At 37.5% G+C, this 13,724-nt stretch overlaps 1 protein-coding gene across 2 annotated transcripts in view; it reads left to right on the forward strand.

The window, feature by feature from the left end:
• The window catches only part of CRPPA (CDP-L-ribitol pyrophosphorylase A), a gene marked incomplete at its 5' end in the record, with an annotated part of 300,046 nt that overhangs the window by 46,176 nt on the left and 240,146 nt on the right, over positions 1-13,724 (forward strand). The gene's annotated exons all lie outside the window — the stretch shown is intronic.

Here is a 13,724-nt window from a genome sequence, read left to right on the forward strand (position 1 = left end):
TCTTCTCCCTTTTTTTCTTGATGAGTCTGGCTAATGGTTTATCAATTTTGTTTATCTTCTCAAAGAACCAGATTTTAGTTTTATTGATCTTTGCTATCGTTTCCTTCATTTCTTTTTCATTTATTTCTGATCTGATTTTTATGATTTCTTTCCTTCTGCTAACTTTGGGGTTTCTTTGTTCTTCTTTCTACAGTTGCTTTAGGTGCAAGGTTAGGTTTTTTTATTTGAGATCTTTCTTGTTTCTTGAGGTAGGATTGTACTGCTATAAACTTCCCTCTTAGAACTGCTTTTGCTGCATCCCATACGTTTTGGGTCGTCGTGTCTCCATTGTCATTTGTTCCTAGGTTTTTTTTTTTTTTTTTTTTGTGGTATGCGGGCCTCTGACTGCTGTGGCCTCTCCCGCTGCGGAGCACAGGCTCTGGACACGCAGGCCCAGTGGCCATGACTCATGGGCCCAGCCGCTCCGCGGCATGCGGGATCCTCCCGGACCGGGGCACAAACCCGCGTCACCTGCATCGGCAGGTGGACTCTCAACCACTGCGCCACCAGGGAAGCCCTGTTTCTAGGTATTTTTTGATTTCCTCTTTGATTTCTTCAGTGATCGCTTGGTTATTAAGTAGTGTATTGTTTAGCCTCCATGTGTTTGTACTTTTTACAGATCGTTTCCTGTAATTGATATCTAGTCTCATAGCGTTGTGGTCAGAAAAGATACTTGATACAATTTCAATTTTCTTAGATTTACCAAGGCTTGATTTGTGACCCAAGATATGATCTATCCTGGAGAATGTTCCACGAGCACTTGAGAAAAATGTGTATCCTGTTGTTTTTGGATGGAATGTCCTACAGATATCAATTAAGTCCATCTTGTTTAATGTAAAATTTAAAGCTTGTGTTTCCTTATTTATTTTCATTTTGGATGATCTGTCCATTGGTGAAAGTGGGGTGTTAAAGTCCCCTACTATGAATGTGTTACTGTCGATTTCCCCTTTTATGGCTATTAGTATTTGCCTTATGTATTGAGGTGCTCCTCTGTTGGGTGCATAAATATGTACAATTGTTATATCTTCTTCTTGGATCGATCCCTTGATCATTATGTAGTGTCCTTCTTTGTCTCTTCTAATAGTCTTTATTTTAAAGTCTATTTTGTCTGATATGACAATTGCTACTCCAGCTTTCTTTTGGTTTCCATTTGCATGGAATATCTTTTTCCATCCCCTTACTTTCAGTCTGTATGTGTCTCTAGGTCTGAAGTGGGTCTCTTGTAGACAGCATATATATGGGTCTTTTTTTTGTATCCATTCAGCCAATCTGTCTTTTGGTGGGAGCATTTAATCCATTTACATTTAAGGTAATTATCGATATGTATGTTCCTATTCCCATTTTCTTAATTGTTTTGGGTTTGTTATTATAGGTCTTTTCCTCCTCTTGTGTTTCTTGCCTAGAGAAGATCCTTTAGCATTTGTTGTAAAGCTGGTTTGGTGGTGCTGAACTCTCTCAGCTTTTGCTTTTCTGTAAAGGTTTTAATTTCTCCATCAAATCTGAATGAGATCCTTGCTGCATAGAGTAATCTTGGTTGCAGGTTTTTTTCCTTCATCACTTTAAATATGTCCTGCCACTCCCTTCTGGCTTGCAGAGTTTCTGCTGAAAGATCAGCTGTTAACCTTACGAGAATTCCCTTGTGTGTTGTTTATTGTTTTTCCCTTGCTGCTTTTACTATGTTTTCTTTGCATTTAATTTTTGACAGTTTGATTAATATGTGTTTTGGCATGTTTCTCCTTGGATTTATCGTGTATGGGACTCTCTGTGCTTCCTGGACTTGATTAGCTATTTCCTTTCCCATATTAGGGAAGTTTTCAACTATAATCTCTTCAAATATTTTCTCAGTCCCTTTCTTTTTCTCTTCTTCTGGGACCCCTATAATTCCACTGTTGGTGCGTTTAATGTTGTCCCAGAGGTCTCTGAGACTGTCCTCGGTCCTTTTCACTCTTTTTTCTTTATTCTTCTCTGCAGTAGTTATTTCCAGTATTTTATTTTCCAGGTCACTTATCCGTTCTTCTGCCTCAGTTATTCTGCTATTGATCCCTTCTAGAGTATTTTTAATTTCATTTATTGTGTTGTTCATCGTTACTTGTTTCATCTTTAGTTCTTCTAGGTCCTTGTTAAATGTTTCTTGCATTTTGTCTGTTCTATTTCCAAGATTTTGGATCATCTTTACTATCATTATTCTGAATTCTTTTTCAGGTAGACTGCCTATTTCCTCTTCATTTGTTAGGTCTGGTGGGTTTTTATCTTGCTCCTTCACCTGCTATGTGTGTTTTTTGTTTTCTCATTTTGCTTAACTTACTGTGTTTGGGGTCTCCTTTTTGCAGGCTGCAGGTTCGTAGTTCCCATTGTGTTTGGTGTCTGTACCCAGTGGCTAAAGTTGGTTCAGTGGGTTGTGTAGGCTTTCTGGAGGAGGGGACTAGTGCCTGTGTTCTGGTGGATGAGGCTGGATCTTGTCTTTTTGGTGGGGAGGTCCACGTCTGGTGGTGTGTTTTGGGGTGTCTGTGGAGTTATTATGATTTTACACAGCCTCTCTGCTGATGGATGGGGTTATGTCCCTGTCTTGCTAGTTGTTTGGCATAGGATGTCCAGCACTGTAGCTTGCTGGTCGTTGAGTGAACCTGGGTGTTGGTTTTGGGATGGAGATCTCTGGGAGATTTTTGCTGTTTGATATTATGTGGAGCTGGGAGGTCTCTTGTGGACCAGTGTCCTGAGTTTGGCTTTCCCACCTCAGAGGCACAGCACTGACTCCTGGCTGCAGCACCAAGAGCCTTTCATCCACACGGCTCAGAATAAAAGGGAGAAAAAGTAGAAAGAAAGAAAGAGGATAAAATAAAATAAAATAAAATAAAGTAAGGTAAAATAAAGTTATTAAAATAAAAAAATAATTATTAAGAAAGAAATTTTTTTAAAAAGTAAAAACAAAAAAAACCGGACAGATGGAATCCTAGGACAAATGGTGAAAGCAAAGCTATACAGACAAAATCTCACACAGAATATACACATACACACTCAAAAAAGAGGAAAAGGGGAAAAAATAATAAATCTTGCTCTCAAAGTCCACCTCCTCAATTTGGGATGATTCGTTGTCTATTCATGTATTCCACAGATGCAGGGTATATCAGGTTGATTGTGGAGATTTAATCAGCTGCTCCTGAGGCTGCTGGGAGAGATTTCCCTTTCTCCTCTTCGTTCGCACAGCTCCCGGGGTTCAGCTTTGGACTTGGCCCCGCCTCTGCGTGTAGGTCACCGGAGGGCGTTTGTTCTTCGCTCAGACAGGTTGGAGTTAAAGGAGCCGCTGATTCGGAGGCTCTGGCTCACTCAGGCCGGGGGGAGGGAGGGGCATGGAGTGCAGGGCGAGCCTGCGGCGGCAGAGGCCGGCGGGACGTTGCATCAGCCTGAGGTGCGCCGTGCGTTCTCCCGGGGAAGTTATCCCTGGATCCCGGGACCCTGACAGTGGCGGGCTGCACAGGCTCCCCGGAAGGGAGGTGGCAATAGTGACCTGTGCTCGCACACAGGCTTTTTGGTGGCGGCAGCAGCAGCCTTAGCGTCTCACGCCCGTCTCTGGAGCTCCTTTAAGCAGCGCTTTTAATCCCCCCTCCTCGTGCACTAGGAAACAAAACCCAGGATTTGCTTTTACCAGGCCCAAAAGTGTTCCTCTTTCTTTTTATTCCTGTTTTGGACTAAAAAAAAGAATCTGTTGTCTTGTTTAGTCTCTAGGCCACTAGTTGGATCAGGATCAACCCAACAGGGGCCAAATAGGCAGCTCGCATCAGCAGCCCACGAAATGGGAAAGTCCTGCTAGTGTTGGAGGGTCTCCTGCAGAGGTGGCGGTTTGCTGTGCCTCACTGTGAAGACAAGGACAGTGGCAGCAGAAATTCTGGGAAGTACTCCTTGGCTTGAGCCAAGAGCTCAGGTTAAGTTTTTAAAACTTAAACAGATACTGATTTTTATTCACTATGATGTCATCCATGTTGAAGAATCTAGAGCTCATTCCCTGTTGTGGATTAGATTACTTCATAGTTTTTAATTATGTGCGTAGACTACATTCTACTTGTCTGTCTCTTTGGAGACCTACATTGTTTGTTCCCCAAAATGCAATAATGGTAGTCCCCATATTTGTCACTGTAAGCACAGTGCAACAGTTTTTCTGGAGTACATATCAAGGAGTGGAATGGCTAGGTCATGGAGTACATGCATTCTTAATTTCATTCTTCTACTTGGTTGCTCTCCAAGTGGCTGCACCAGTTTGAGATTCCACGAGCAATGAAGTGGAGGGTGGGGAAGTTCTAGTTTCAGCCTCATCTTCTATAGTTTTGAAGTGCTGTAACTTTCTAATTTTTGTCAATGTAATAGGCATGTTATATATTGATTTCTGTTTTAATTTGAGTTTTATTGCTATCATTCTACATATATTTTTACATTTCTGTGTTGCTTATCTTATTAATGTGCATTAATATCGTTTGTCCATTTTCTTGAGTTTCTTCTGTCTTTATTTGGTGGAGTTTCTTCTGTATCCTGGATGTATTCCTTTCTTAGTTGTACACATTACAAATATTTTTCTTAGTCTCTAACTTCTCTGCTTATGTTATCTTTAATGTTCTTCATTTATATGCAGCCAAATTGTGTGCATTTAAGGTCTTAAATTTGTTCCTAAGTTGTGATTATAGTCTATTCGTGTTAGTTTTTTCAGTTCACACTTAAGACTTTAATCTTTTTGGAGGGCATTAGAAAATACTCTGCAATATAATTCTAGTTTTTTAATCTTTATAAAGCTAGTTTATCCAACATCGTTTACTAAATCATCAATTTTTTTCTAATTTGTGAAACAGCCTGTTATATTGACAATTTTTAATATACATAGATTTATTTCTGAGTTTTTCACTGATGTACTTGTTTCCTGTGAAAACTACCCCATTGTTTTGAATTCATTAATTATTTCAAAAATTGCCTGTTTTTTGCACAGGTGCCCTAGCATATAGAGCCTTAGGGGCTTAAATACTGATGTGAGGTATGTGTACCAGTCTGGCCACTGCTTCACAAACGCAGCTGGTCACTTTATTACATAGGACATGTCCAGACGGGCTTATAAGAAACTATTTTTTCCTGCTAACAGACCATTCTAAGGGGCAGAATTCATCGGCCATCTCTTCAACCGAAACTTCAACTTTTGGTTGAAGTTTCTCCCACAGGGAATGAACTCTGTAGCACTCTGAATGTACTTGTACCACTCAGTCCCAAGGGAAGCCAGATCCCTTGACTTACAACATGGCAGCCGTAACTGTCCAGAGGTAGCTACAGGGAGAAACCAGAGACTGGTTTGTGGCCTGTAGGACCATGTGGGCCCACATGTGGTTAGTCACTTCAGTGGCATAGGGTGTATGAGACCAAGAGAGTCTGAGGCAGAGCATAACATGTGACTGATTAAACTATTGACCTTTATTACTTTGATAAAAAATTTGAAACCTGATAAATTCCCACCAGTTGGAAGCTTTTATTGGAATGTTTTGGAGTTATAAACTAAGGGATCAAGTTGATGTCTTTAGTAAGTTGTCCCATTTATGAACACAGTATGGCTCATTCATTCAGGTCTTCTAAATTTTTGAAGGATTTTTACTTTGTGTTACATATTCTTTATCAGTAATTTCTTAGATTATGCGTTAGCTGTTGTAATTTATTTTGTACTTTCTAACTTATGTTTGCTGTTATGTTCCCTCACATCCTCTTTGGCGGATTGAACTTGTAATAGGCAGATTCATTGAACTCTGGTTTTAAGCTTATTCTTGAATTCTGTTTTCCCATAAATGATTATACTGTATGCAAATAATGACAAATTTGTCTTTTTCCTTTGAATCCTTATTTATTCATTTTTGGTTTGGCCAGGACCTCTGGTATCATGTTGCAGAAGAGCAAAGTGGAGTATGTTCTTCTGGATTTTCTTTACAGGGACTGTATCTAACTTGAGTCTGTTTGTTGTAGGTGTTATTTTGATAGAAAGTCTTCAACAAGTTGAACTAATCTTTAACTCATTTCCAAAAAAGTTGATCTCTTTTACAGAATCACAAGTATGCTTTTTGAAATTTTGATTTTCTATACCTAGCAAGATCATCATGTGACTTTTTCTCATTTTGTCGAATGGGATGAATTAACTTGAAACTCACTGATGTTGAACCATCTTTGACTCGTTGATAAACACTACTTGATGTAATTTTTTATACTATTGGATTTAGCTACCTGATATTTAGAATTTTTCCTCTGTGTTTATACATGGAAAAGCTCCTTTTGATTTCTTGTGCTGTCCTTGTTTGAGTTCTATAGTAATGCTGTATTATTTTTATAAAATGAGGTGGGTAATTATTCTTGAACAATTTTTATGAGAAATATACTATTGCTGAAATTCTTTCCAGTAAAACTATGTAAGTTTGGAGATTTTTTCAAAGGAGAATGGGGTTAGAAGACAGTTTTTTCCTCTATTTTTAGCTTGTTCAGGACCCTCCATTCAGTTTTCCATAGTGGCTGTACCATTTTACATTCCCACCAACAGTGTAGAAGTGTTACAATTTCTCCAACATCCTTGCCAGCACTTCCCTTTCCCCAAACTAGTTGATAGCCATTCTAACTGTTGTGAGGTGATATCTCATTTTAGTTTTGATTTGTGATCCCCTGTTGACCAATGATGTTGAGTATCTTTTCAGATACCTGCTGGCCATTATGTCTTTTTTGGAGAAATGAATGGATAAGTACTTTGCCCATTTTAAAATTGGGTTGTTTTGCTGTTAAGTTTTACGAGTTTCTCACAGATACTGAATATTAACCTCATGTTAAAAGTTCTCATCACAAGAAAAAAATTTATAACTATGTTAGGTGACAGATGTTAACTAGACTTAACGTGGTAATCATTTTGCAATGTATACAAATACTGAATTGTTGTATACCTGAAACTAATATAGTATGAAGTCAGTTATACCTCTTACAGTATTAAAAAACCCCGTATCAGATACACGGTTTAGCAAATAATATCTCCTATTCCTTAGTTTAGCTTTTTCATTCTGTTGTTTCCTTTGGCCCTGCAGAAGATTTTTAGTTTCATGCAGTTCCATATGTCTATTTACTTTTGTTTCTCATGTTTTTGGTACCATATCCAAGAAATCATTGCCAAAAGCAGTGTCAAGAAGCGTTTTCTCTGTTCTAGGAGTTTTACAGTTTTAGGTCTTAACGTTTAAGACTTCACTTTGAGTTTAACTTTGTGTATGATGTTAGATAGGGGTCCAGTTTTATTAATTTGTATCTGGTCATCTAGTTTCCCCAACACTATTTGTTGAAGAGATGATCTTTTCCCCATTCTTACTTTCAGAACCCTTGGCAAAGGTCAGTGGAGTGTGTATATGTGGGTTTATCTCTAGGCTCTCTATTCTATTCTGTTGGTCTACGTCTCTCACTTTATTCCAGTACCATGCTATTCTGAGTACTTAATATTGTAATTTACTTTTAAATCAGGAAGTGTAGTATCTCCAACTTCTCATTTCTTAAAATTGTTTTGGCTATACTAGGTGTTTGGCGGTTCTTTGAATTTCAAGATTTTTTCCCTAAATCTATTAAAAAGGCACTAGGATTTTGGGGGAAGCATTGAAAGTGCACATTGCACTGGTAAGTATAGATACTTGAACAATATGAAATCTTCCCATCTATGAACACTGGGCGTCTTTGCATTTATTTGTGTATAAACTTTTTTCACTGTTTTATAAACAAGCTTTTGATTGTTACTGTTTTTTCATTGAAGTATAATTGACTTTACATTAGTTTCAGGTGTACAACATAGTGATTTGATATTTTAATATGTTATGAATGATCACCATATAAATCCAATTACCATCTGTCACCATGCTAAGTTATTACAGTATTATTACTATATGCCTTATGCTGTACATTACATTCCTGTGACTTATTTATTTTGTAACTGAAAATTTGTACGTCTTAATCTTCACCTCTTTTGCCCATCCCCCCACCTTCCTCCCCCTCTAGCAACCAGCACTTTGTTCTCCCTATGAATGTTGGTTTTATTTGTTTTGTTTTATAGATTCCACATGAGTGAAATCATAGAGTATTTGATTTTCTCTGTCTGACTTATTTCACTTGGTGTAAAGCACTCCAGGTCCATCCATGTTGTCACAAAGAGCAACGTTTTATTCTTTTTTATGGCTGAGAAATATTCTCTTATATACATATATACACACACACACATATAAACACGCACCGCATCTTTATCTATTCATCTATCAATGATCACTTAGGTTATTTCTACATCTTGTCTATTTTATTGATAATGCTTCTACATAGGGGTGTGTATATCTTTTCAAATGAGTGTTTTTGTTTTCTTCAGGTAACTAGCCAGAAGTGGAATCACTAGGTCCTATGGTAGTTCTGTTTTTAGGTTTTTGAGGACCCTCCATACTGTTTACCATAGTGGCTGTATGAATTTGCTTTCCCACCAGCAGTGCACAAGGGTTCCCCTTCACATTCTCACCAACTCATGTTATTTATCTTTTTTATGATAGCCATTCTGACAGGTGTGAGGTGACACCTCATTGTGCCTTTGATTTAAATTCCCCTGTTAGTAAATGGATTGAAGACATCAATGTAAGACTAGATACTGTAAAACTCCTAGAGGAAAATATAGGCAGAGCACTCGGACATAAGCTGGAGCAATGTCTTTTTGGATCCACCTCCTAGAGTAATGGAAAAAGAAACAAAAATAAGCAAATGGGACCTTATTAAACTTAAAAGCTTTTACACATCAAAGGAAACCATAAACAAAATGAAAAGACAACCCTCAGAATGGGAGAAAATATTTGCAAGCAGTGCGACTGACAAGGGATTAGTCTCTAAAATATACAAACAGCTCATACAGCTCAATATCAAAAAAAACCCCAAACAACCCAGTCAACAAATGGACAGAAGACCTAAATAGACATTTCTCCAAAGAAGACCTACAGATTGCCAAAAGGCACATGAAAAGATACTCAACATCGGTAATTATTAGAGAAATACAAATGAAAACTATAATGAGATATCACCTCACACTGGTCAGAATGGCTATCATTAAAAAGTCTACACATAATAAATGCTACAGAGGGTGTGGAGAAAAAGCAACCCTCCTACACTGTTGATAGGAATGTAAATTGGTAAAGTCACTAAGGAGAACAGTAAGGAATTTTCTTAAAAGACTAGAAACAGAGCTACTGTAAGATCCAGCAATCCCACTCCTGGGCATATATCTGGAGAAAACCATAATTTGAAAAGATACATGCATCCCAATGTTTATCGCGGCACTATTTACAATAGCCGTGACATGGAAGCAGCCTAAGTGTCCATCGACAGATGAATGGATAAAGGAGATGTAGTGTGTGTGTACACACACACATACACACACACAGTGGAATATTATTCAGCCGCAAAAAAGAATGAAATAATGCCATTTGCAGCAACATGGATGTATCTAGAGATTATCATACTAAGTGAAATAAGCCAGACCGAGAAAGACAAATATCATATGATAACGCTTATATGTGGAATCTAAAAGAAAAAAAGACACAAATAAACTTATTTCCAAAACAGAAGGAGACCTAGACACAGAAAACAAACTTATGGTTACCATAAGGGGAATGGAGGGTGGAGGGAGTGATAAATTAGGAGGCTGGGATTAACATATACACACTACTATGTGTAAAATAGATTACCAACAAGGACCTACTGTATAGCAAAGGGAACTATACTCAATATTATGGAAAGGAAAGGAAAAATAATCTGAAAAAGAATATATATATATACACACACACACACACACACATATATAACTGAATTGCTATGCTATACACCTGAAACTTACATGATATTTTAAACCAACTATAGTTCAATGAAAAAAATTCCCTGATTAGTGATGTTGAGTGTGCCTTCATGTGTCTTTTGGCCATGCATATGTCATTTTTGGAAAGATGTGTATTCAGGTCTGCCCATTTTTTTATTCCAGTTTTGAGATATAATTGACATAAGCACTGTATAAACTTAAGGTTTACAGCATAGTGATTTGATTTACATACATTATTAAATGATTATCACAGTAAGTTTAGTCGACATCCATCATCATGTACAGATATAACATTAATGAAATAGAAGAAAATATTCTTCCTGTGATGAGAACTTAGGGTTTACTCAATTAACCTATATATAACATACAGCAGTGTTAGTTATATTGATCGTATTGTACATTACAGCCCTAGTACTTATTTATCTTATAACCGGAAGTTTATACCTTTTGACTGCCTTCATTCAATTCCCCTTCCCACCCCCCTCCTCTGGTGAACACAAATTTATTTTTCTAAGTTTTAGTGTTGTAGGTCAATTATACTGCAAAAACATTGTTTCTGTTATACAGCATAGTGATTTGATATTTCTGTGTGTTTCAAAATGATCACAAGTGAGGTTACGATATGTCACCACACAGATATTGCATAATTATTGACTATATTTCCCACACTGTACATTTTATATCCATGATTCATTTGTCTTATAACTGGAAGTTTATACTTAATCACCCTCACCTGTTTCTTTCCTTCCCCCCTTCCCTCTGGCGACCACCTGTTTGTTATCTGTATCAATAATTCTATTTGTTTTATGTTCATTTGTTTTTTAGATAGATATGTAAGTGAAATCACACAATATTTGTCTTTCTCTGTCTGAATTATTTTACTTAGAATAATACCCTCTAGCTCCATCCATACTTTTTATGGCTAATAGTTCATTTTATACATATATATGTGTATATATATATATCACATCTTCTTTATCCTTTTATCTATTGATGGACGCATTGCTTCCGTATCTTGCTATTGTAAATAATGCTGCAGTGAATATAGGCGTGCCTATTTCTTTTTGGATTAGTGTTTGTTTTCTTTGAATAGATAACCAGGAGTGGAAATGCTGGATCTTATGGTATTTCTAGTTTTAATTTTTTGAGAAATCTCCATACTGTTTTCCACAGCGGTCAAACCAGTTGACATTTTCACCAACACTGTGCGAAGGTTCCCTTTTCTCCACATCCTTGCTAACACTTGTTTTATGTTGTCTATTTGAATAGCAGCCATTCTGACAGGTGTGAGGTGGTATCTTATTGTGTTTTTGATTTGCATTTCCCTGATGGCTAGTGATGTTGAGCATTGTTTTATGTGCCTGTTCGCCATTTGTGTGTCTTCCTTGGAAAAATGTCTATTCAGATCCTCTGTCCATTTTTAAACCAGGTTGTTTGTTTTTCTGAGTTTTATGAGCTGGTTATATATCTTGGATATTAGCCCTTTATTGGATACATCATTTGAAAATATCTTCTCCTTTTTGTTTTGTTGATAGTTTGCTTCACTGAGCAAAAGCTTTTTAGTTTGGTGCAGTTCCATTTGTTTGGTTTTGCTTTTGCTTTCATTGCCTGAGGAGACATATACAAAAAAATATTGTTAAAGCCAACCAATGTCAAAGAGCTTACTGCCTATGTATCCTTCTAGGAGTTTCATGGCTTCCAACTTACATTTGAATCTTTGATCGTTTTGAATTTATTTTTGTGCATTCTATGAGAGTAGTCCATAGTCCAGTTGGATTATTTTGAATGTAGCTGTCCAGTTTCCCTAACACCATTTATTGAAGAAGTAGTCTTTTCCCCTTTGTATATTCTTGCCTCCTTTGTCATAAATGAATTGTCCTACAAGTGTGGGTCTATTTCTGGGCTCTTTATTCTGGTCACTTAATCCATGTGTCTGTTTTTGTGTCAGTACCATACTATTTTGAGGAGTATAGCTTTCTAGTAGAGTTTGAAATCAGACCGTGTGATACCTCCAGCTTTGTTCTTCTTTTTAAGGATTGTTTTGGCTATTCAATATCTTTCACTTTTCTGGTCGAATTTTAGGATTACTTGTTCTAGTTCTGTGAAAAATGTCAGGGATATTTTAATTGAGATTGCACTGAAACTGTAGATTGCCTTGGGTAGTATGGTCCTTTTAACCGTATTCTTCCAATCCATGAACACAGTGTATCTTTCCATCTGTTTGTGTCATCTTTGATTTCTTTTATCAGTGTCTTAATGGTTTCCCTGAGTATGGGTAAACCTCCTTGGTTAGATTTATTTCTAGGTATTTTACTCTCTTTGATGGGATTGTTTTCTTAACTTCTCTTTTATAGCTTGTTATTAGTGTATAGGAATGTCTACAGATTTCTGTATATTAATTTTGTATTCTGCAACTTTATCAAATTCATTGTTAGTAATTTTTTTGGTGGAATCTTTAGGGTTTTCTATGTACAGTATCACATTATCTGCAAACACTGATATTTTAACTTCTTCCTTTCCATTTTGGATTCCTTTTATTTCTATTTAATTTCTCTGTTGAATCTGAATGAGATCCTTGCTATGTAGAGTGATCTTGGTTGAAGGCTTTTCTCTTTCATCACTTTAAATATGTCCTGCCACTCCCTTCTGGCTTGCACAGTTTCTGCTGAAAGATCAGCTGTTAACCTTATGGGGATTCCCTTGTAATTTGTTGCTTTTCCCTTGCTGATTCTAATATTTTTTCTTTGTATTTATTTTTGATAGTTTGATTAATATGTATCTTGGTGTGTTTCTCCTTGGATTTATCCTGTATGGGACTCTCCATGCTACCTGGACTTGACTGTTTCCTTTCCCATATTAGGGAAGTTTTCAACTATAATATCTTCAAATATTTCCCCAGTTCCTTTCGTTTTCTCTTCTTCTTCTGGGACCCGTATAATTCGAATGTTGGTGCGTTTAATGTTGTCCCAGGGGTCTCTGAGACTGTCCTCAATTCTTTTCATTCTTTTTTTTTTATTCTGCTCTGTGGTAGATATTTTCACTATTTTATCTTCCAGGTCATTTATGTGTTCTTCTGCCTCGGTTATTCTGCCTTTGATTTCTTCTAGAGAATTTTTCATTTCATTTATTGTGTTGTTCATCTTTTTTTTTTTTTTTTGCGTTATGTGGGCCTCTCACTGTTGGGGTTTCTCCCGTTGCGGAGCACAGGCTCTGGACACACAGGCTCAGCAGTCATGGCTCATGAGCCTAGCTGCTCTGTGGCATGTGGGACCTTCGTGGCCCGGGGCAGGAACCCGTGTCCCCTGCATCGGCAGGTGGACTCTCAACCACTGTGCCACCAGGGAAGCCCTGTGTTGTTCATCATTGTTTGTTTGCTCTTTAGTTCTTCTAGGCCCTTGTGAAATATTTCTTGTATTTTCCCCATTCTATTTCCAAGATTTTGGATCCTCTTTACTATCATTACTTTGAATTGTTTTTCAGGTAGACTGCCTATTTCCTCTTCATTTGTTAGGTCTGGTGGGTTTTTACCTTGCTCCTTCATCTGCTGTGTGTTTCTCTGTCTTCTCATTTTGCTTAACTTACTGTGTTTGGGGTCTCCTTTTCACAGCCTGCAGGTTCGTAGTTCCCGTTGTTTTTGGTGTCTGCCCCCAGTGTCTAAGGTTGGTTCAGTGGGTTGTGTAGGCTTCCTGGTGGAGGGGACTAGTGCCTGTGTTCTGGTGGATGAGGCTGGATCTTGTCTTTCTGGTGGGCAGGACTGCATCTGGTGGTGTGTTTTGGTGTGTCTGTGAACTTATTATGATTTTAGGTAGCCTCTCTG

This window comes from Leucopleurus acutus, assembly GCF_964270905.1.
Source record: "Leucopleurus acutus genome assembly, chromosome: 9".
NCBI lineage: Eukaryota > Metazoa > Chordata > Mammalia > Artiodactyla > Delphinidae > Leucopleurus > Leucopleurus acutus.